Below are 24,661 nucleotides of genomic sequence, written 5' to 3' on the forward strand. Positions count from 1 at the left end.
CTTTGCTTAAAGATAACAATAATGACACAGTTATGATATACCAAGAAAGAAAATAACAAGTAGTAGCCATGTGCCTCTCTGTAAGAAAACTCCACTATGTGGAAACCCTAAATTACCGAAAGGTACAAGATGCTGTAATATAAGATCTCTTCAAGAAGCAAATTGCGCGAGCATGTAGTGTTAGCTTTGATATACAGAAATAAATACATTTATAATTGCTTTCAGAAATAATTTAAAGTATTTGGTATTAATATTTTATCAACTCAGAACTCACCTTTGTTTCATCTTTTTCACCATAAAGATAGAAAAGCAGTTGATCTCTCTGGCACTAGTATTTGTTACCAAATTTTAGAATAAGGCTACCAATGTGCACACAGGGCCCTGTGCCCCAAAATGAACCAAATAATCCAGCCCTTGCTGACTGTTTAGAAAGCTGGCACCCTGCACCCTGATGTAATGGGTATGAAAACTGAAACTAGAGTAAAGGAGGTTCTATAACTAAAACATATTGAAATTTTGGATATATATACTTTTAAGGGAATGGAGACAATAGATTTATGTGCAGCTGGGAGAAGGGAATGTGAGAAGTATGAGGAATTTCATTCTGTGTGTGGAAGGGTTATGTTAGAAGTTAGCCAACTCATTTTAGTAATGAAAAAAACAACATAGACTGATAGAATTGAAGTCTTTTCCTCTCCTGTTAAAACTTCATGCTTCTTAGACATAATCATTCCTTTTAGATAAAAACTATTGAAAAATGCAATCAGTCACAATAAATTTGATTATTAAGGGATGAATCATAAGTCTTGCTTCCTACTTGAAAACCACCCATACGAAATGAGAAATGAAGATTTATAAGAATGTCTTCACACATCTACAAAAATATAATTGTTCACTCTCATCTCTTGGTCTCATTAGGGTTCCAAAGACACAGAGATTTATGGATTATTGAGACAGGAAATATTAGACAAAGTTCATTAGGCCCTTTGTTTCAGTGTGGGTAAGAAGAAATTCCTATATGTACTTATCCAGAGAAATTTCTCAAAATAATTAGCTTATCCATTAATATATTCCACAAATGTGCCAGATCCACTTGCAATTCCTGCCCCCAGAGAGCTTACCGTCTCCTTGAGAAGATAAAAAGGAAATAGAAGATGACTGAAGACATAATATAAAGTTTATGAAAAGAATTATGAAGGGAAAAAAAAAACAAAGAATAAGAGAATAACCAGAGTGGGGGCTCTCTTTCAGACAGACGCTCACAACAGGAGCCTCCAGGAGAGATTGGTGTTAAGGCTTAGAGAACAGGGGCCACGCCTTCTGGGAGCAGCACACCAGTAAGCAAGCAGAGGGTTTAGGAAACGGGAGACACTGAAGAGAGAAAGAACCTGGGCTCTTGGAGGAATGGAAAGGGGCTGCTGTAGCAGGGGATGAGGGAGCGGGAGAAAAAATGTATCAGGGCCTTGGGAACATGGGAAGGTTATAGACTGTTGTTCTTCCATGCCTTAGGGAGCCACTGGAAAGTTTGAAAGATACAAGCAGTGTGATGTGTATTCCTTTAAGCCATTCTGCCTGCAGCACAGAGACTGATTTCAGAAGGCTTTGTCGGTGGTCCTGACCTAAAATGATTTTGCTGGAGAGAAGGGTGATGGCAGTGGAGGCGGAAATAAGTGGGTGAACCTAAGATCTCTTCTGGAGAGGAAATTGACAGAACTCGTGGCAAGTGTGTGACCAAAGCTGAATCGAGAACTCAGTATTTTATGTGTTTGGACTATAGAGAGATGGTAGCACCTTGAGGAAGATTAGGGGCATGACGGTGTTTTTATAGCATATTGGGAGGGAAGCAAGAGTTTTATTTTGTACAAATGAAGGAAAAGATGCTCGTCGTATTACAAACGGACAGGATATATAGGCAGTTGGATAAATGATGCCAGTGTCCCTTCAGGGGAGAGGTCAGGATTAAAGACACAATGTGAGGGGTCCTCAAGATAGACATGGTGGTTAGAACCGTAGAGCCAGAGATTGAGCAGAAAGTGTAGATAAAGAAGAGAAGAGGGCTGAGAACCAAGCCCTCCGGGACCCCAAAATTTAGGGATCTGATGGGGAAGAGAAATCTGTGTTAAATACTAATCCCATCCTGAGAGAACGCCCCCATCCTCTTTCAGCCTGGAAATACTGTTTCTTTTATCACGTGACATTGTCTTAGCCTCGGTTCCCCATCAAAGCAGAACCTGAATAAAGAACTGTATTCAAGTTGTTTACTTTGGAAGTGATCCCAGGAAACAGGGGTGCAGTGAAGGCCTAGCGAGAATAAAGCAGAGAAGGGGAAAAAGTCAGGCATCTTACGGAGTTGAACCTCACTGTGGGCAACTTGATTCCATGGGGCCTTATGAGGAGCTGAGTTGCCTAAAATGAGCCTCAGAATTGTCTGATTCGATGAGGAAGTGATAGAATGAGTCTGAGAATTATCTGCTCAAGAGATGAAAGAAGCATTTAGCCACTGGCTCCTGGTTCCTTTTCACTGAGAGTTTCACCACAGGACATTAATCTGCTCACCTCTCTAGACTGACATGCAAGACTGGCAAGTGCAAGATCGTCTAGACATCCCAGGCAAGGGCGCCGGAGAAACTGAAGGTCAGGGAAGGAGAGCTTAAGGCATCGACGTCCCATGTCAATCACCAAAGTGCCCCCTCCAGGAGCCGTCTCGGCATCAGGCAGGTGGGAGGTCCTCAGGTATCACTCTGAGACTCATTTTGGACAGCGGCTCACAGGTCCCAGGAGGATCAAGTATAGTTGCCCACGGGAGGGTCCAACTCCATAGGTGCCTTGGTACTGGCCTTCTCCTTCTCTGCTTTATTCTCTCTAGGCCTTCACTGTGCTCCTGTTTCCTGGGATCATTTCCAAAATAAACGACTTGAATGCAGTCCTGTATTCAAGTCCTGCTTTGGTGGGGAACCGAGGCTACGACAATAACACATCGTGAAAGCAGCGGTATTTCCAGGCTGAAAGAGGAGAGAGGGTGTTTGTCTGAGGATGGCATTGGTACTTAACGAAGATTTCTCTCCCTCGTAAGTTCCCTAAAATAATCTGGCACTCCAGATCATTGCTTGGACCATTCAGTGTTACCAGTGTGACCTCCTGGAGATTGTCTAGAACATAATGAATATATGTTTACTCACCAGAGAAAGCACAGAGAGAAACCAAGTCAATTACAATGATGCCTTAGGAACATTAGGACAGGCACAGAATGGTATATCTGAGACTCCCTTTTTTTATCTTTGCCTTTTTTGTTAATACCAAAGGATGAGAAATCAGCTACTTTCATTTCATCAGCAGTTGTGTTTGCTACATAGCACTTTCCTGTCAAATTGTAGCCATATCTACCATACTACTATATGCTTTCCGGAATAATAGAAAATACCATACGGCCTTTCCTACCTTGTTGATTGTGGCAGGGATGACTGGAGCCAAGACAGGCAAGCACAGCAAATAGAAAATCTGTGGCCGCCGCCTTTCTAAAGTGCTTTCTGTTCACGTTTGTGGTCCTCATCCACACTTCCTGTTTCCTGTTCCTATGCAGAAATAACCTCTTCTTGGTTTCTTAACCACATCGTTCTAAAGACAAAGAGAGTGGACACTTTAGCTTGTCTCTTGCCCTCTTGGGCTCCTTCTGTAAACATTGCTTAATTTACCTTATCCTCCCAACCTCTCTTCCAACGGAACATACTGATTGACAGCCCTAGTATCAGGGCGGCTAGGCTAAAAGCCCCCTTCTACTCCTAGCTAGCCAGCAGAGGAACCTGGGGCAAGTCACTTGGTCTCTCTGTACTTAAACTGGAGTAAAATGAGTCTAATAATAGACACCTAATTATAGATGTGATGAGAATTAAGTGAAAATAATTCATGCAAAGCACTTAGCACATTCTGGTCATATAGGAAATGCTTTTGTTTTTTACGGGTGGTCAAGCCAGGCTTCTCACCTCCACAGGAAACCGCCACATCCTGTCATTGTGGGAAAGAAGGCTGTATCTCCATCCCAGCCAGAAAGAAGCCTCTCTGGGACATCAAAGGAAACCAAAATTAATGTCCTTTTAAGAATTTTTATAAGTTGGTGGCACTTCTTGCTGTGATCAGAGACAAGCCAGGGTATTACAGAATCAGGGACAGCAGCGCTCCAGGGACACAGATAATCACCAGGCTACTTAAGGATGCGATACATCTATAAAGCAGCTTAATGTCAGGCTGGCATTTTGTAATGGCATATTTCAAGTACGCGTAATTTTCTGTCATGTAAGCTCATAACTCTTTTGATAGCAGCCATTCTGATATGAACCAGCTTTTTCTCTCCAACTCAACCAGCTGTTTGATGACCCTGCTGTTCAACCTTTCTCAATATCCCTCATTTCCCACCATGTTTAAATCCAGTCTTTGCCAGCCCCTGGTACAAAGAAGTGTCAAAAGATCAAGGCCAATCCCAGAGGCACTTGTGACCACACAAGAAAGTATTCAGGAAAGAGATTCCTCTTGCTCTGGGTTGAAGGCAATTTTTGAGTGATGTGCATTTTTTCTTAAGGAATGAAGGAATCGCCTCTCCTTTTTGCTCAGTGGGGAGGTGTGCATCGCCTGCCTTTCTCCTTTTTTTTTTTTCTACTTCAGCATCTATAAAGAGAAAAAGTTAGTTTGATTGGAGCGTATAAAAAAGCAGCACTTAGAATAAATATGTATTTCAATGTACACTAAAATGCCCTTGAAAAATAGCTTTGATGGACTCTGGTGATCTGATCCATTGGCCTATTGAATTAGCACCTTTCATCCATCTATGTAAGTGGCAGTCCCAGCAGAGCAAAGTTAGGTTATTGTTCCAGTAATTATTACCAGTACTTTGTGTTTATAAGCAAATGTAGCTTTAAACAGACATACATGTATGTGAGAATTATTTTCTGGTCAAAGTCTTTCATTAGGTTTAGAGACTGTTCATGTGCCTATAGTTAATGTTCCAATCTTTCTCTGAAGGCATTATATTTCCTACCAATGATTGGTGCTGGATTTAGTTATATATATGTATACACACACACACACACACACACACACATACACACAGATTCACACACACATATCAATTAAAAACAACAGCATAATAAGGTATTTTGACTTGGGGAATTATATTAGTTCTGGCAGAATCTGCTAGTTGTATCACCAGTATATTCTTTCCTTTTGTATTAATACACTCCTAATTTTATTTGGGGCACTAATGTACGCAGCTAAAATGTCCCAGCCTCCCTTAAAGCAGAGCTCAGCCTGGAGCTAAATTATGAACAATCAGAAGTAAGCAGAAGTGTTAGAATATTGTATTACCTCTGGCAAAACTCCTTGAGAGCGGCGTGACCCCCAGCCTTCCTGCTTTTGTAAGTTTAAATCCCTGATAACTAAAAAAACCACCATTCCAGTTAGATTGCCCACCTTCAGACGTCTTGTGGAGGAAGTAGAGACGATCTATTTTGCCTAAACCTTTGTCATTTTGTTATATGTTATATGTAGCTTATCAAAACAGTGTCAAGATTTACCTGAACATTATATCCTGACATGTTTTCTCAAACATTTATTTTATTCATAAGCCTTTAGATTCTTTCTCAAAAACAAAGAACATACAGGATTCCTTTATTTCATTTATCTTATTTCAGTCTAGAAAATGTAATAAATTATAAGTTTATAAAATTTATTTTGCAACCCAGTGAAAGTATGGTATGAACATTATTCCAGTATGATGAAAAAAATATCAAGGTAAGCAACAAAATGAAAAAAACTGTATTTTTCCTGAATTAGATAAATAATAAAAAAGCACATTTTGGATCTTACTTTTAAAACATTACCTCTAATCTTAAAACTGCCCACATGAGGCAAAATCTAATAATCACACTAAATGAAAAATCAAATTAGTTTGTAGATCTTCACATCTCTATTCCTAGGGAGCCACACATCTGCTATTGTCTGCTTTTAAATAAAGAACAAAGAATATTCACTATCAAACTCTTACTGTTACCTCTTCAGCACTGTCAGTGGAGCACTAAACTGCAAAGGCCAAATGTTCCTTTCCTTTGCTCCAGGACTCTGCCATTGTTTAGCGACTGCACCCAGTTCTCCATCCCACACAAGCATTTCTTGCTTATTAAAAACGTCTTTAAAATGAATAGACTCTTCCCAGAGCAGAATTGTCTCTCCTGAACCTATTTATGGCAAATTGATTCTGTAGCCCCTGTGTGGAAGTGTAGGCCTCCGCAGCTTCTCCCGGAGCGCACCAGAGAACTCAGCTGGGCAGGCCTGTCAGTCGGGGGCCTCCCCCAAGGAGTGAATTCCAGGTAGGGGGCCAGCACCGTCGGGTCCTGCCTGCACCTCTCAGGTTACGCTCTGTCCGTTTAAAAGCTGTGCTAATGGGAAGCAGCTGCCATTCATTTCCCCAGCAATGGAGAGCTCCAACACATTCGGTGTCCATTAAAAGAATTCTTCACAGAATGGAAAATTGATTGGGGTCTGAGTAAATTGATGCTACATGAAAACCTGTGAAGTCAACATTTTATGAAGAAGTAATGGGATTTATTGATTGTGAGGAATGAAATAAACAGGGATGCAGACGCCTGTCTGCTATGTAAATTGCCTACCTTTCAACATAGTGACAGCAGCCGTTCAGTCAAGGGTTTTTGTTCATATCCACTGACATGCTCTTATTGTGTCTTTTCTAATATTTTGTCATTCCATAACTTTGAGCTTGAAATGGCTTTCTATTTTCCTTAGGGTGAGATAAGAGCTGTTTACAATGATATGCAAACCTGACATGGGCAGACCCCCTTATCCTATACCCGACTCACCCACCTTCTATCAGTTCACACTACTCTGAAGTTATCTTTTAAATGTTGGTCATAAACTGCACCATCCTTTCCTCAGACTGTAACCTCCGTAAAGGTAGATATCACATACGCTCTGACCATCGCATATCTGCCGAGTGGCAGGCCTTGCCTGGCACATAGTAGGCTCTCAAATTTTTGCTGAACTGAAAATGACTTGCAAGTTCAGGATATTGATCTTAGCGGTTACCCTGGGCCTACTACCAGGCCTGTTATTCAGGAGATAGTCAGTAAGTATTTGTCAAACTGAAAAAATAAACTACTAAAATGATCAACGATTTCATAGTCTGATCTAGAACACTTTCAGAAGTGTGCTCCACAGCCCGCTAGTGTAAAAAGTAGCCCATAGAAATGACTATATTGAAATGAACTCACACCTACTGAGTGCTTACTGTTTGTTAGGCCCTCAGCTAAGCTTTACATTCACCTTCCTACATGACCCACATAATAACCTGAAGAATATCATTATGTCCATTGTGCAGATAGAGAAACTGAGGCTCAGAGAATTTAAATAACAGAAGTGATATAGTGCATGAGCAGTGGGTAGATCTGGAATCCAGAACTCTCTGAATTCAGCCATTCCTTAAAACATGAAATAATACTGCACTTCCCTTTTAGGAATTCTGTGTATGGTAGCACAGCAAAGGCTCTGAGAAGTCCTGTAATACCACAGCATGAAACCAAAGAACTCCTCTTTCTCACAGAACAAGCCTTTCACAGCATACCCTAGAGTATGGCCCAAAGTGATGGACATATTCTCCACTGTGGTAGTGAAAGATAATACTACTTCTCTTTTTCACCTCAATCTTTTAATTTCTATTTTTTGTGTTTCACGGTATCTCTATTATACTGGTGTATGTATATAAACTTAAATAAATAATATATATAGGCCATGATCAAAAAAGGCTAGAGACCACTGACTTAGACAATTCCCTTTCAAACCTAGTCTGAGTTTTTAGTTCCATTGATTTTGTAGCAGTAATTTAGAGAAGCTGATTCCAAATTATACTTGCAATGCCTGGGAAATATATATGTGATTTCTTATATAATTCCAGTTGGTTGACATTGTTAGAGCAAACAATAGAGGGACATATTCAAAAGCTGCCTATTCTTGTTCTTAATGTACTTTGAAACCACCCACACCCCCCAATACAGTTAAGCTTGCTCAAGGTTGCATTCTCTAAGCTCATGCTGACCGAGCCATGGACGCAGCAGAGTGACCACAGCCTCAGCTGACCTCACTCCAGAAACGTGCATATGCCTTACGGCCTTTTTATGGAAAAGTGTCCGTTTGCAGTAAGCACGGCCAAACGTGAACAACCAGATGAGGCCACGTAGGCCTCAGCAGAGCAAGTTTAAGTGAGAGCTACTTCTACTCCCTTCTCTGCACTGCAACTTAATAAAAATCAAACATCCATAAAATTATATTATGCATTTACCACTTAGGGTTTGGCTTGGTTTTGACCTTTCTCAGCAAATCAGATGAACTGATCTTTGCTTTCTTCTTTGTCCTTTTACCAAATGATGACCCTTCAATACTGCAGGTGTCCTGAAAGTGCTCAACTTTGATAAAGAAATGCATGATTATTTAATCTGACTTGCCACTCATCCAATTGGATAGACGCAAGTTACAGTTCGTATACTTTTTTTTATTTTGGTATCATTAATCTACAATTACATGAAGGACATTATGTTTACTAGGCTCCCCCCTTCATCAAGTTCCCCCCACATCCCCATTCACAGTCACTGTCTATCAACATAGTATGCTGTAAAATCACTACTTGTCTTCTCTGTGTTGCACAGCCCTCCCTGTGCCCCCCCAACACTATACATGCTAATCGTAATGCCCCCTTTCTTTTCTTCCCGCCCTTATCCCTCCCTTCCCACCCGTCCTCCCCAGTCCCTTTCCCTTTGGTAACTATTAGTCCATTCTTGGGTTCTATGCTTCTGCTGCTGTTTTGTTCCTTCAGTTTTCTTTTGTTCTTATACTCCACATATGAGTGAAATCATTTGGTACTTGTCTTTCTCTGCCTGGATTATTTAACTGAGCATAATACCCTCTAGCTCCATCCATGTTGTTGTGAATGGTAGGATTTGTTTTTTTCTTATGGCTGAGTAATATTCTATTGTGTACATGTACGACATCTTCTTTATCCATTCATCTACTGATGGACATTTAAGTTGCTTCCATATCTTGGCTATTGTAAACAGTGCTGCGAGAAACATAGGGGTGCATCTGTCTTTTTCAAACTGGAGTGCTGCATTCTTAGGGTAAATTCTTAGAAGTGAAATTCCTGGGTCAAATGGTATTTCTATTTTGAGCATTTTGAGGAACCTCCATACTGCTTTCCACAATGGTTGAACTAATTTACATTCCCACCAGCAGTGTAGGAGGGTTCCCCTTTCTCTACAATCTCACCAGCATTTGTTGTTGTTTGTCTTTTGGATGGTAGCCATCCTTACTGGTGTGAGATGATATCTCATTGTGGTTTCAATTTGCATTTCTCTGATGACAAGCGATGTGGAGCATCTTTTCATGTGTCTGTTGGCCATCTGAATTTCTTCTTTAGAGAACAGTGTATCCAGCTCCTCTGCCCATTGTTTAATTGTATTATTTGCTTTTTGTTTCTTGAGGTGTGCAAGCTATTTATATATTTTGGATGTCAACCCTTTATCGGATCTGTCATTTTCTAATATATTCTCCCATACTGTAGGATACCTTTTTGTTCTATTGATGGTGTCCTTTGCTGTACAGAAGCTTTTCAGCTTCATATAGTCCCACTTGTTCATTTTGCATTTGTTTCCCTTGCCCGGGAAGATATGTTCAAGAAGAGGTCACTCATGTTTATGTCTAAGAGATTTTTGCCTATGTTTTTTTCCAAGAGTTTTATGGTTTCATGACTTACATTCAAGTCTTTGATCCATTTCGAATTTACTTTTGTGTATGGGGTTAGACAGTGATTCAGTTTCATTCTCTTACATGTAGCTGTCCAGTTTTGCCAGCACCATCTGTTGAAGAGACTGTCGTTTCCCCTTTGTATGTCCATGGCTCCTTTATCAAATATTAGTTGACCATGTATGTTTGGATTAATGTTTGGAGTCTCTATTCTGTTCCATTGGTCTGTGGCTCTGTTCTTGTGCCAGTACCAAATTGTCTTGATTACTGTGGCTTTGTAGTAGAGCTTGAAGTTGGGGAGTGAGATCCCCCCCACCATTTTATTCTTCCTTCTCAGGATTGCTTTGGCTGTTTGGGGTCTTCGGTATTTCCATGTGAATTTTTGAACTATTTGATCCAGTTCATTGAAGAAAGCTGTTGGTAATTTGATAGGGATTGCATCGAATCTGTACATTGCTTTGGGCAGGATGGCCATTTTTGACCATATTAATTCTTCCTAGCCAGGAGCATGGGATGAGTTTCCATTTGTTAGTGTCCCCTTTAATTTCTCTTAAGAGTGTCTTATAGTTTTGAGGGTATAGGTCTTTCACTTCCTTGGTTAGGTTTATTCCTAGGTATTTTATTCTTTTGGATGCTATTGTGAATGAAATTATCTTCCTGATTTCTCTTTCTGTTGGTTCATTGTTAGTGTATAGGAAAGATTTCTGTGTGTTAATTTTGTATCCTGTAACTTTGCTGAATTCCGATATTAGCTCTAGTAGTCTCGGAGTGGAGTCTTTAGGGTTTTTTATGTACAATATCATGTCATCTGCAAATAGTGACAGTTTAACTTCTTCTTTACCAATCTGGATTCCTTGTATTTCTTTGTTTTGTCTGATTGCCGTGGCTAGGACCTCCAGTACTATGTTAAATAGCAGTGGGGAGAGTGGGCATCCCTGTCTAGTTCCCGATCTCAGAGGAAAAGCTTTCAGCTTCTTGCTATTCAGTATGATGTTGGCTGTGGGTTTATCATATTTGGCCTTTATTCCCATTTTGTTGAGAGTTTTTATCATGAATGGATGTTGAATTTTATCGAATGCTTTTTCAGCATCTATGGAGATTATCATGTGGTTTTTGTCTTTCTTTTTGTTGATGTGGTGGATGATGTTGATGGATTTTCGAATGTTGTACCATCCTTGCATCCCTGGGATGAATCCCACTTGGTCATGGTGTATGATCCTTTTGATATATTTTTGAATTCGGTTTGCTAATATTTTGTTGAGTATTTTTGCATCTACGGTCATCAGGGATACTGGTCTGTAGTTTTCTTTTTTGGTGGGGTCTTTGCCTGGTTTTGGTATTAGGGTGATGTTGGCTTCATAGAATGAGTTTGGTAGTATTCCCTCCTCTTCTATTTTTTGGAAAACTTTAAGGAGAATGGGTATTATGTCTTCTCTGTATGTCTGATAAAATTCCGAGGTAAATCCATCTGGCCCGGGGGATTTGTTCTTTGGTAGTTTTTTGATTACTGCTTCAATTTCATTGCTGGCAATTGGTCTGTTTAGATTTTCTGTTTCTTTCTGGGTCAGTCTTGGAAGGTTGTATTTTTCTAGGAAGTTGTCCATTTCTCCTAGGTTTCCCAGCTTGTTAGCATATAGGTTTTCATAGTAGTCTCTAATAAATCTTTGTATTTCTGTGGGGTCCGTCGTGGTTTTTCCTTTCTCATTTCTAATTATGTTGATTTGTGTTGATTCTCTTTTCCTCTTAATAAGTCTGGCTAGAGGCTTGTCTATTTTGTTTATTTTCTCGAAGAACCAGCTCTTGGTTTCATTGATTTTTGCTATTGTTTTATTCTTCTCAATTTTATGTATTTCTCCTCTGATCTTTATTATGTCCCTCCATCTGCTGACCTTAGGCCTCATTTGTTCTTCTTTTTCCAATTTCGATAATTGTGACATTAGACCATTCATTTGGGATTGTTCTTCCTTCTTTAAATATGCCTGGATTGCTATATACTTTCCTCTTAAGACTGCTTTTGCTGTGTCCCACAGTAGTTGGAACTTTGTGTTGTTGTTGTCGTTTGTTTCCATATATTGCTGGATCTCCATTTTGATTTGGTCATTGATCCCTTGATTATTTAGGAGTGTGTTGTTAAGCTTCCATGTGTTTGTGAGCCTTTTTGCTTTCTTTGTACAGTTTATTTCTAGTTTTATGCCTTTGTGGTCTGAAAAGTTGGTTGGTAGGATTTCAATCCTTTGGAATTTACTGATGCTCTTTTTGTGGCCTAGTATGTGGTCTATTCTGGAGAATGTTCCATGTGCACTTGAGAAGAATGTGTATCCTGTTGCTTTTGGATGTAGAGTTCTGTAGATGTCTATTAGGTCCATCTGTTCTAATGTGTTGTTCAGTGCCTCTGTGTCCTCACTATTTTCTGTCTGGTGGATCTGTCCTTTGGAGTGAGTGGTGTGTTGAAGTCTCCCAGAATGAATGCATTGCATTCTATTTCCTCCTTTAGTTCTGTTAGTATTTGTTTCAGATATGTTGGTGCTCCTGTATTAGGTGCATATATATTTATAATGGTTATATCCTCTTGTTGGACTGAGCCCTTTATCATTATGCAATGTCCTTCTTTGTCTTTTGTTACTTTCTTTATTTTGAAGTCTGTTTTGTCTTATACCAGAATTGCAACACCCGCTTTCTTCTCTCTGTTGTTTGCATGAAATATCTTTTTCCATCCCTTGACTTTAAGTCTGTGCATGTCTTTGGGTTTGAGGTGAGTCTCTTGTAAGCAGCATATGGATGGGTCTTGCTTTTTCATCCATTCTATCACTCTGTGTCTTTTAATTGGTACATTTGGTCCATTTACATTTAGGGTGATTATTGAAAGGTATGTACTTATTGCCATTGCAGGCTCTAAGTTTGTGGTTACCAAAGGTTCAAGGTTAGCTTCTTTACTATCTTACTGTCTAACTTAACTCGCTTATTGAGCTGTTATAAACATGGTCTGATGATTCTTTATTTCTCTCCCTTCTTATTCCTCCTCCTCCCTTTTTCATATGTTGGGTGTTTTGTTCTGTGCTCCCATCTAGAGCAGTCCCTGTAAGATGCCCTGTAGAGGTGGTTTGTGGGAGGCAAATTCCCTCAACTTCTGCTTGTCTGGGAATTGTTTAATCCCTCCTTCATATTTAAATGATAATCGTGCTGGATACAGTAATCTTGGTTCGAGGCCCTTCTGTTTCATTGCATTAAGTATATCATGCCATTCTCTTCTGGCCTGTAGGGTTTCTGTTGAGAAGTCTGATGATAGCCTGATGGGTTTTCCTTTGTAGGTGACCTTTTTTTTCTCTCTGGCTGCCTTTAATACTTTGTCCTTGTCTTTGATCTTTGCCATTTTAATTATTATGTGTCTTGGTGTTGCCCTCCTTGGATCCCTTGTCATGGGAGTTCTGTGTACCTCTGTGGTCTGAGAGGCCATTTCCTCCCCTAGGTTGGAGAAGTTTTCAGCAATTATTTCTTCAAAGATACTTTCTATCCCTTTTTCTCTCTCTTCTTCTTCTGGTACCCCTATAATGCGAGTATTGTTCTGTTTAATTGGTCACTCAGTTCTCTTAAAATTCTTTCGTTCCTGTAGATCTTTTTATCTCTCTCTGCATCAGCTTCTCTGCGTTCCTGTTCTCTGTTTTCTAGTCCATTAATGGTCTCTTGCATCTTGTCCATTCTGTTTTGAAGTCCTTCCAGAGATTGTTTTATTTCTGTATTCTCCCTCCTTAGTTCTTGCATATTTCTCTGCAAGTCCATCAGCATGGTTATGACTTTTGTTTTGAGTTCTTTTCAGGAAGACTGGTTAAAACTCCCCGGGTTCCTTTTCAGGGGAAAATTTAGAAGATGTCAAAGCTGTCTGGGTCAGTCTTGTCTGGATCAAATTTTTTTGCCTTTTCATGTTGATAGGTGCAGTGGTGAGCTATTGGCTTTCTGTCAGCTGGGAAAGCTAAGGCTTTCCACTTGCTCCTGGCCTCTTTACTGGGACAACTGCGACCCCTAGTGGCTTGTGTTGGGCAATTGCGTGTAGACTGGGTCTCTGTATCTTGCCCGGCCCGTATGGAGGAAGCTCCCTTGCTGTGGGTGTGGCCAGCTTCAGGCTGCTGCTCTGCTATGGTGGGGCCCCGGAGGGGTAATGGATGGGGGGCTGTTTGACTGTTTACCTCCATGAGGGGTCTCAGAGCTGTTGCCCAGGGGGTTAGTGCACCCGGAGTTCCCTGGAATTTCCAGCTGCTGGACTGTGACCCAGGATGCTTCCATCCAGCTGTGGCGTCCCTGTCCCTTTAAGACTTTCAAAAAGCACTCGCTTTTCTTTGTCACAGGGGTGCCGGCTTTGGGACCTGCTCACAGGTCTTGCTGCCCTGTTTCCCTAGTTTCCAGCACTCCACACATGCACTGTGTCTGTGCTCTGGTACGGATGGGTGGGGCTGGGCTCAGCAGTCCTGGGCTCCCTCTCCCTCCCCGCTCTGACTCCTCTCCTCCCGCCGGGAGCTGGGGTGAGGGGCGCTTAGGACCCGCCGGGCCGGGGCTTGTATCTTACCCCTTTCACCAGGTGCTGGGTTCTCGCAGGTGTGGATGTAGTCTGGCTGTTGTCTTGTGTCTTCTGGTCTCTCTTTTAGGATTAGTTGTATTTGTTGTATTTTCAAAAATGTATATGTTTTTGGGAAGAGATTCCCACTGTCCTACTCACGCAGCCATCTTGGCTCCGCCTCCTATAGTTCGTATATTTGATAAGATCAACTGAACCTGAAAAGATGGACAATTTTAGAGGCATCATTTTGTCAACTTAGACAAATAAACAATTTATCAGGAAAAAACATTAATCCAGCAAAAGAGTATTTTTAGGAAGTGTAACAATTACTGTAGAATTGGTCAAAGTAATTAAACTGGTAACTCCAATACTATCCTGGCCTTTGGGTATGATTAAGTGATTTAGCCAATGAGGCCTGGAATTCCTATCATTATTGCATTTGTGAGACAAAGATTAAATAGAGGAATAATGAGAGAAAAATAGAGTGTTTTTGAAAATTACTTATAGGTTGTAGCCAACTCCCTTTGTACCTACATTGGGTTAAGATTATCCCATATATCTAGTGTGTACGTGCTCCCCCCGACCCTGGGCATTCCATGTCCTTCCCTGCCTGCCCTGCCCCTGTGCTTGAGAAATAAAGCGTCAACCCAAAGGCAAGGGTAGGCAGTCTTAGCTGATCATGTCATGTTGACATCCTGACCCCTGAACCTGAATGTGAACTGCAAATAGGAATTATAAACACCCAATATCAGAAGTGTGGCTCATGTCTCAAAATGTATGGCTTAGTTAATGTGAACAAGGATTCCTGAAAGGGCCCTTTGAGTCCTTCTTTTTCTAAGGAGGGCAGGTTATAGGGATCACAAGAACTGGGCTGCCCATGCATTTCTAAAATCCAAAAATGTTTACCAACCAAGAATACCTTGTAAAAGCTCACCTATTAAAATATTTTAAATTATGTTTTTTCCTATGGGCTCACAACAGACAAATGTAGATGCATTTTTCATCCCCCTGACCTACTGGTAGCACATTGGTCCTGAGTAGGGAAATTGCTGGGAGCAAATTAACTCTTTCCTGCCTCTCTTGCTCTCCATCACCTTCCAGCCTAACTGACATGTCAGAGGCTTTTCAAGTTAAAACAGGTCTTTGAAAGTCAGCGTTTTACTGTCCATTTGGATTTGCATCCATGACTTAAACACCTGGCAGGCAGCATCCAATCCTTTCCAGAGGGCAAATCTAAATCTTGCACCTAATGAGTCAGTCTCCAAAATGACATTTTGTAATTCCCTTTGCCATTTGACAGGGGCCAAGGGTTTTTTTGAATCTCATCTTTTCTGTTCTTGTGTATTAAACCAACCTGCAATTGTTAAGTGAGACTCTTTCTGCTCCAAGAGTCTTTCTGCTGAGACTCTTTAAGCCCTGGGGGGAGCAAAGCTGTGATCATGGTGAGGGGCTGACAGGTCTGCCTGTTGGAGTGTGTCCCTGTCAGACTCAAGGTAGACGGCTTCACACACACCTTGTTGACAGCAGACACCAAGGGGCTTTGCTGAAGGCAGATCCCTGTGGCTGCCCTGCCGAGTGAGTCCCCCAAGGACTTGTCAGGGTGGCTATTTTAACAGTGGTGCAGCTAATATTTCCTGAAATGTCTGTGTCCACTGCATTTTAAGTTTGACTGCCCATGTAAGCTCAAAAAACAGAATAGCTAAGAAATGCATATTTTGGAGGTCTTTTTATAAATTCTAAGTCCACTTTACAGCATTGCCTGCTTCTGTCCTCCACAACTTGTTATAATAAGCAAACTCTTTTGAGGAAAGCGCATCTTTAGGATCCTGAATTTTGAACTTATGAATTTTATTCTAAATCAGCGTAGCAAAGGGAAAATGGAAAACCTCAACAGCCATTTCTCCCACATCTTATGATAATTAGGGAATTACACAATTTGCCATCCTGCAAATCAAAGAACTTAAGGTGCCTCTCTGCGAACATCTAAAAGTGTTTTTTGGTTATTCAACACTTGTCCTGGTGGGATAAGAGAACACAGAACACCTGTGCAGTACACAAAGGGCTGAAAATTTATGGGTGCATTAAGCAAAGTCTAATTATAACTTGATAAAAAAAAAATCCCCTTGACAAAAGGCTTTTTCCAGAGAAGCAGCTTTTGTAAGAACAAACTTGGAAATGATAATATTCCAAATGCGCTATTCTTTAAAATCGAAGAGAAGTGTTGCCCAAAGCATTTCTTAGATACAAAAAGACAAGGAACAGCCCCTCTTTGTCGCATCCTCTGTTCCCCAGCATAGGGTGGGCTCCTGTATCCTGGTCAAGTTCTTATTCCTTTAACACCTTCATACTTTTAAGGAACTTCACCACCGAAGCCAAGTCAACTAGATACTGTTTTTATTAACTACCAAATCCTCACATCACTTTATAGCGGATTAAATGGAAGTTGGCAGTGTTTACGTCGTAGCGTTGTGTGAGAGGAAGGCCCCACCCCTGGAGAACAGGGCCACGTCAAGGCCGGCGATGGGGAGCAAGCCAGCTGGCTGAGCTGGAACAAGCCCTTGGCTGCCCTGCGCTGCTCTTGCTTCATCAGCAAATGACAGAGCTGGGAGAGGGGGTCCTCCTCTTCTGCCATTTTTTTTTCCAGTCAGAACCCTTAGATGACTACAAGGAAAGTGAATTTGGAATTACTCCTACCAATTCAAATGCAGCTTTTATTTTGCATCCTTCATTACAAATCATTGCACATCACCATGAAATGGCTAATGAGGATCAGCAGGTAGTGAGTGCTTGAATCTAGATGTCCTTCTAAGTGCTTCACACAGGATATCTCACTGAATCCTCCAAAGAGCACGGACGGTATAGTACTGTTATCATCCCCATTGTACAGGTGAAGACATCGACAATTAAAAGTTAAATAACTAGTCTGAGGAATGGCTAGTTAGTGGCAGAGCTGTACTCAGAACCCTGAAAACCTGACTGCAGAGCTCTTAACTTTCCTGTTACTCAGACACACAGGTTCAGTGACAGTCTTTACAGCAAAATCTAATCATGAAAGTGATTATACACAGAGATAACCTGCCTTATTTTAGATGAATGACTGTAGTTTCTGTCTAGCACAGAAAAAAAAAACAGTAACAAGATTCTCCTCTCAGAAAAGAAAATCTCCATCAGTTTGCAAACTGGTTTTTCATTTTAACCAGGATGTTCAAGGATAGAGTATGTGTAAGCAAATAGAAAAAGAAAGATGCAACTGGTCACTAGGAAAGTTACAATTGTTCTAAGGCATGTTCAAATGGGGTATTCTTTTCTATAAAATATTTCTGTATTTTTTTAGTTCAAATTGTCATCACATTATTATTAACAAATACAGGTTGAATGCCACATGTGAAGTGATGGAATGTCATAGGAGCAGATGCTGTGGGAATACAAACGTATAGTCCTCACCTTCAAATTTATAATTTGGAAAGATGGGGATAGAATGAAGGGAGGGAAAAAATTCTTTTCATCAAAAAAAAAGTGATTACTTTTTTTCATCATTACCAGACAATGATACAAGGCTGAGTTACAAAGACTATGTCTTATTCATCTTTATATCCCTCAGAGTTTTTAGATGCTGTGATTTTCATATTCTGTTAGTAGATTAATAAATACTTGCTGAATGAATTGCCTTAAGCTCATGTGCTGCGGCTCACTGAGGGGTATGTGATCGTTCCCTACGCCACAGGGATCCTAATGAATTGAATCCCTCTGTTGCTATTTTGAAAATCTTCACTTTATCAAAATCACTTTAGTTTCTTTTCCACTCAGTAATTATAGATGCAACTTTTTTTATGTAGGTAAATGGATTTGATATTTTCTTCCCACTTTTTAGAACAATGGCTATTGCCATTGTTCAGCATGAGTTTCTGATAAGCCATGTTTATTTTGATATTTTTCACTTTGTTCCTTCTTGTTCCTTCATTAACCAAATATATTTCACAAAAACCCCATGCTCCTAATCATGGCCTATGTTATTGCCAATAACTTTCTGTGAGCCTTTTATCCTTTTTCTTCTAATTTTATTAGAGGCTTTACATTCTTTTTTGTAAAAGACAAAATGTTTACATCTTATGTTCCAAGAACATACAGAATTTCTATTTCCCCCGGAAACTCTTCAGCAGAAGGAAATTCTCTACCCCTGAAATTACTGGGTCAAATGATAGTCTCTTGTTTAATCTGGAAAGGTTTTCCCAAACTTCCCTCCAAACAAGTTATGTTCCCACCAAAATATGAGAGGGACTTTCCTCAAACTCTTTAATCCTGTAGGATTAAAAAAATGGTCTCAGCATTGTTTTAATTTGCTTTATTTATAAGGATGAGCAGTACATTTACTGGGCATTTGTATTTCCCTGTAAAACTGTCATCCATATTTCACGCCCTTGAATGTAGGGAGAGCCAACACCAGTGTTGTTCCCAGTAGCCTGAAACCAGCCAAGGTAGGAATATTTCCAATACGGAAATCAACTGATGTTACAAACGAGGGCCTCCCTGGCCAGCCCTGCCCGTCCACAGGGTTGTTTGTTAAACATTTGCTGCTTGGATTGTTTATCCTTGCCTTGTATTTCTGAATGAACTCTTTGTAATTAGGAAAAATGCTTTTCAGCTGTCATGTGTGTTGTGCTAAAAAGGATTTTCGCTGTTCTCCATTTGCCTTGTTTTTAAAATAATAGCTTTACTGAGGTACAGTTTACTCACCATAAAATATATATATGCACCATTTCCTCACCTTTTAAAATGTACAATCCAGTGCAGCCACCACCGCCATCTAATCTCAGAACATTTCATCACCCTAAGAAGAACCCATGGGGTTTCACTCCATTGCTCACTGGCCCCAGCCCCTGGCACCCGGTAACCTAATTTCTGTTTCTATGGATTTGCCTATTTTGGACATTGAATATAAATGGAATCATTTAATGTATGGCCTTTTGTAATGGGCTGGTTCTCAGCCACCTGCTTTGTAAATCCTGGTGATCCTGGTCACCTCACCTCCGTGTGTTGTCTCTAATTTTTTTTTTTTTTTTGTATTTCAACAAACTTCTATTTTAACATCCTGTTTCACTAGCAAAACCTATCTAGATGTAGAAATTTTAAAAAATTCCCACTGACAATTAGGACCAAACAAATTTTAAAAATCACAAAATACTTAGAATAAATTTGATGAGAAATGTCCAGGACTTCTGTGTAGAAAATAATAAAACCTTAATGATGATAAAAGGATAGATGAATGACTAGGAAAAAATACCACATTCCTGGATGAGAAGAAAATATAATAAGATGTCGATTTTCTTAAACACAGTATATAAAAATGTAGCTCCACTAAGATTTTGAAGTTTTTGAACCTGCTACAGAATAATATAATAGCAACCCACTAATACTCAGTAAAAATAGTTTAAAAAAAAAGAAATGTGAGAACTTACTTTGCCAGATATAAGTATACACATTAAATCACTATCCTCATCAATATTATACTAGCATAGTAGGGTACACATAGGTCAGCAGGGAAGAGGAAATGCAGAAAACGATCCCAGTATGTGTACGAAAATGCAATAGATGCCAGAACGGCTGTTTTATTCAGTAGTGAAAGAATGTTTTATGTAATAAATGGAGCTGTCACAACCTATTCACCAGCTGGGAAAACAATAAGTTGGACTTCTCTTACATTGTACTAAAATAAAATCCAGAATTACTAAAGACTTAAATATTAAATATAAACCAGTAAATATCTGAGAACCATGGAAACTACACGTCCAATCTAAGGATGAGGGAAGGATTCTTAACCAAGACAGAAAATTCTGGGCTATCAAAGAAAATATTTGGATGATATGTATGAAATACACTCTTGAGTTGGGCACAGGATGTCACATCTAAAGTCAGTAGAAAAACAACAGATTTGGAGGAACTATTTGCAATGTGACAAAGGCTTCACATAGTACTGAGAGAGCTCTTAAAAATTGTCAAAATAAAGATAAACTCAAAAGGAAAATGAATGAAGGATATTAGCAGGTATTTCACTGAGGAGTCTGCTGATGGCCAAGTAAAAGTTACTCAAGCTCATTTGTAATCAGGGAAACATAATTACAGTAGTATCTACACAAATCATTCTCAGGACGTCAAAACCTAGAAAGAGCAATGACATCATCTACTACTGGAAGGAATGTAAGAAAAATGTTACCATGTATTTTTGATGGAAGACATATGATTATTGGAGGATTTTAGAAACGCAGTCTGACAGCACGTGGAAATGGCTATGGCATCTGAGGCCATGCAAGGCCTCGACATTGATTGTCCCAGATGAGGCCCTGCTGAATCCTTGTTTCCTGATAGCTACGAACAACTCTGACTGCTGACCCAGTCTCGGGGCTCACAGGCACCACCCAGCCACGGTGGCAGGTGGGTCACATTGTGGTAATGGCACGCGTGTCCTGTTTCCTGATCACTTCCTGCACTTCCAGTCATGTTTCTCCCAGCACTTCTATTGATGACTTTAGTCAGCACAGTACAAAGCACCCTGATATCTGCACAATATTACTTCTAATCCACGGACTTGCCTTACAGGAAAGAAATCAGGCAATGGCAGATACTGGTCCTATTAAAAAATCTACCATCCAAAAGCTATTGGCCTTTCAGAATGACACCACCCCTTGGGCCACCCTCTAGGATCATGATGCTGTCCCACCATATGCCATGCGTGTTTTGAAACTACCTGAGACACAGGGGTGGATCTTCCACAGGCAGGTTACAGAGCTCAGAGCCACGGGTAGCAGAAGGGTGGTGCCTCTCGTGGCTAGCCTGAGGCCCACTCACAGCGCTGCCCTGTCCGTGACCCCGACCTCTACCAGTTGAGAAGGTTTGGACATCCCAAAGAGAAAAGCTCTCACCAGGAGACCAGCAGGGGTCCCACGGGATTGGAAACGGCAACAGCCCCCTCCCAGTTCTGGCTTTTCATGTAACAACACAAACAGCTGCAAAAGAGTTGTCGCCTTTCAACCTGAGGTGTTGCCCAGAGTGACTGGCCACGACAGGCCCAGGGAGGACTGTCACGATTCACTCAGCAAACGTGGGTAGGGAGCCTGCTGTGTGCCGGACACCGTTCCCAGTGCTTGGGACACAGCAGAAAACGAAAACGACGGAAGCCTGTCTCCGTGGGCCTTTTGTTCCTGTGCCAGTTGAGACATTCTAGTGAATTGTTAGATAATCACGGGTGTGCAGGAAAACAAAACAGCCAGAAGAGCAGAGAAGAAAAAGGGAGAAAGGGAATGGCAGAGAGGGAATCGGGGTGTTTTGTAAGATGTAAAGATCTTTTTTTTTTTATGGCAAGAGCATACATTCAGAGAGATGACAGGCAGGCTTCAGGGTACTGACAATCCAAAGAAAGGTTACCACGCAGGGCCCCCCTGGGTTGTGCCAGGCATGGGGTAACAGCACGCTGGAGCTGTAGAGGGCGGTTTCTATTTGGCAAGGGAGATGGGGTTAGATTTCAAGGGGTCCCTGTGGATTGGCTAATTTGATAATTTCTCGGGCCGGGGGGCACAGGGGCTGTCCCTGTCTGTTGGCTGATACGTGGCCCCAGACAATCAGGGCCTCGGGGAGTGGTCTGGCGCCCAACAGGGGAAGTGTTTGGGCCTGTGACCTTTGCTGCTGAAGATAGGACTGACCATCCTCTAACCAAAGCCTCAAAACTGGGTCACTATAGCATTTTTTAAGTTACATTACAGAGGAAAGGTGCAATTAAATATGGTGGACAGAGTAGGACAAGGTCGGCCTCAGTAAGGGGAGGCTGAAGAAAACACTAACGGGGAGGATTAGGCAGCAGGTGCGGGGAAGAATTCTGGCAGAACTCGGGTAATTCTCTATCTAGGTCAGAGATGCTGTGAAAGTGCATGAGAAAAAAACAGCATCTTTTTACCCCCTCCAACAGAATTTAACAAATTCCCGGTTCTGAATACTGGCAACAAGCTGCAGTAGAATTAGCAGTACCTGTGAGCAGTGTTGCCCAGAGAAATCAGGTCCCTTTACGTCACATTACAATTTCTCACGCACTGGATTAAAATAGTTTTGTGTTCCTCACAGTTGAAAGTTACTACAGTTATTATACCTGCTGTTTAACCTTGGTATTTAAACTGCATTGTGAAAGAAGCACAATTTTACTTATTACTCAGTTGTAATAGTTCATTAACTGTATTTCAAAAGAGTTGGTTTATTTTATAATCCTGTGCATGCTACCTCACGAGTGTATAGACATACTCATGCACACGTGCACATCCATGCCTCACACACACAAGGTGACAAGTGTGCTCTGGATTGCCACCTCCCACTTCTAGAGTGGGAGTTCGTGGAGGCCTCCTGGGTGCGCCAGTCATGTGCCTGTTCGCCTGAGGTCATGTCTCAGACACGTGCAGCCCACAGTTTCCCCTGCCAAGGGAAGACACCGCCAGGAGACCGGAGAGAAGGCCAGGTGTTTCTGCCGCCCCCTCTCTGCTGCCTCTCCTGTTGGCTCCCAGCCCCATGACCCGCGCTCCCACGTCCCCATGAGCAGCCCCAGGTGTGAGTCCAGTTCTTGCCCAGCGGTCTGGCTCTTGGGAAGACCACGTCTGGCCTTTGTCCTCTCAGCCTTACCAGAGGCAACTGCCCTCCGCTGTCGGGCTGCTGCTGGCCTCTGCTGGCCTCGCCATCCGGTTCTTTCCTGTTCCCCCTTTTCACCCAGCTGCCTCTATCAAGTCCCTTTCCTCTGGACCACCTCTTATGAACTCCGATAAGCAGCAAACTGCAGTAGTGTTAGCGGTACCTTTGGTGTTTGTCACCAAGAAAAACCACACGTACAGTTGTCACATGCAGCCTGGTCTCCGTGTAACGGTCTCGGATTTAGGAACGTGGGGACAGTCCCTAACGGGACAGGGTCATAACATAAAGTAAGGAGGATGGCCGCTGTGCAGAGATCTTGCACTTGAAATAAAGCTCTATTCTGGAAAAGAGAGTGGCTTTTAAAAATTGTAAATAGGATTATTGCATTATGTTAAAAGAAAGCTTCTACTTTTGTTTTGTTGTTGCTATTGAGATAGAATTAACATAGAACCATAGCTTCAGATGTGCAGCGCAATGATTCCCTACCTGTAGGCGCTGTGAATGATCACCACAGCAAGTCCTCATCCCCTCACCACACACAGTCAGAGCTTTTCTCTTGTGGTGAGAACTTTTAAGATCTCTCATACTCTCCGTGCAGCTTTCAAATACGCAATACGGTGTCATTAACGCTAGTCACCGTGCTCTCCATTACACACCCATAACTTGTTTATTTTACCACGGAAAGTCTGTACCTTTAGACCCCCTTCAGCCAGTCCACCCACCGTCCACCCCCACCACTGGCAGCCCCCTGACTGTTCTCTGGGTCTGTGAATTGACCTTTGTTTGGTTTCGTTGTAGATTCCACCTGTAAGTGAGACCACACGGGATTTGTCTTTCTCTGGACATTTCCCTTAGCACGATGCCTGCAGGGCCCATTCGTGTTGTCAGATGGCAAGATGTTCTTCTTTTCTATGGCTGAATAATGATAATAATGATATATCACATATTGTCTGTTCATCCCTTGATGGACACTTACATTATTTCTGTATCTTGGCTATTGTAAATAATGCCGCAGTGAACGTGGGAGTTCACAGATCTTTTCAAGTTAGTATTTTCATTTTCTTTAAATGAATACCCAGAAGTGGAATTGCTGGATCATACATATAGTTGGTTCTCATTCCAGTTTTTGGAGGAACCTCCATACTGTTGTCCAGACTGGCTGCACCAATTTATATTTACATTCTTTTCTCCATAACCTTGCCAACACTTGTTATTTCTTCTCTTTCTGAAAACAACTATTCTAACAGGTACGCAGTGATATGTTACTGTGCTTTTGATTTGCATTTCACTGATGATTAGCGATACTGAACCTAATGGTTCTTCTCATGCACCTGTTGGCCATCGGTATGTCTTCTTTGAAAAAAATCTCTGTTCAGATCCGCTGCCAATTTTAAATCAAATCATTTGGTTTTTTGCTTTCAGGTTGTCTGACTTCTTTACATATTTTGAATATTAGCTGCTTATCAGATGATGATTTGCAATATTTTCTCCCATTTGGCAGGTTGCCTTTTCATTTTATTGATGGTTTCCTTTGCCATGCAGTTGTAGGGGACATTTATTGGGTATTGTGTTCTGTTTTCATTTCTGTTTGTGGCCGCACACCCCTGAACTTTCCTCCAATTTGTGTGCACACACAGACCTGAGAGAGGCCAAAGA

At 41.3% G+C, this 24,661-nt stretch overlaps 1 protein-coding gene across 1 annotated transcript in view; it reads left to right on the top strand.

Annotated features, from left to right (window-relative positions):
* EYS (eyes shut homolog) overlaps positions 1-24,661 on the top strand; it is a 1,533,253-nt gene that overhangs the window by 1,421,950 nt on the left and 86,642 nt on the right.

The sequence above is a fragment of the Manis javanica genome, chromosome 16 (genome assembly GCF_040802235.1).
Source record: "Manis javanica isolate MJ-LG chromosome 16, MJ_LKY, whole genome shotgun sequence".
Taxonomy (NCBI): Eukaryota; Metazoa; Chordata; class Mammalia; order Pholidota; family Manidae; genus Manis; species Manis javanica.